General features: G+C 58.7%; 1 protein-coding gene across 4 annotated transcripts in view; it reads left to right on the forward strand.

Annotated features, from left to right (window-relative positions):
• Nucleotides 1-390, forward strand: part of SKAP2 (src kinase associated phosphoprotein 2) — a 222,496-nt gene that overhangs the window by 40,554 nt on the left and 181,552 nt on the right. The gene's annotated exons all lie outside the window — the stretch shown is intronic.

The following is a 390-nucleotide window of genomic DNA, read 5'->3' on the forward strand; positions in this document are numbered from 1 at the left end:
GGGAAGGGAGGAGGGAGGGAAAGAAGGATGGAGGAAGGAAGGAGGGAAAAAGGGAAGGGAGGAGAGAGGAAGAGAAGGGAGGAGGGAGGGAGGAAGAGAAGGATGGAAGAGGAAGAAGGGAAAAGGGAAGGGAGGAGGGAGAAGGGAAGAAGATGGAGGCAGGGAGGAGGAGGGGAAAAGGGAGGGTAGAGGGAGAAAGAAGAGGAAGGGAGGAGGGAGAGAGGGAGGAGGGAGAGAGGGAAGGAGGAAGGGAGGAGGGAGGGAGAAAAGGAGGGAGAGAAGGAAGGAGGGGAAAAAGGGAGGAGGGAGGGAGAAAGGGAAGGGGGAGGGAGGGAGGAGGGAGGGAGAGAAGGAGGGAGGGAAAAAAGGGAGGAGGGAGGGAGAAAGGGA

The sequence above is a fragment of the Petaurus breviceps genome, unplaced genomic scaffold, assembly GCF_028583685.1.
Source record: "Petaurus breviceps papuanus isolate PSGF00001 unplaced genomic scaffold, PetGlider_PUasm1.0 185, whole genome shotgun sequence".
NCBI classification, from domain to species: domain Eukaryota; kingdom Metazoa; phylum Chordata; class Mammalia; order Diprotodontia; family Petauridae; genus Petaurus; species Petaurus breviceps.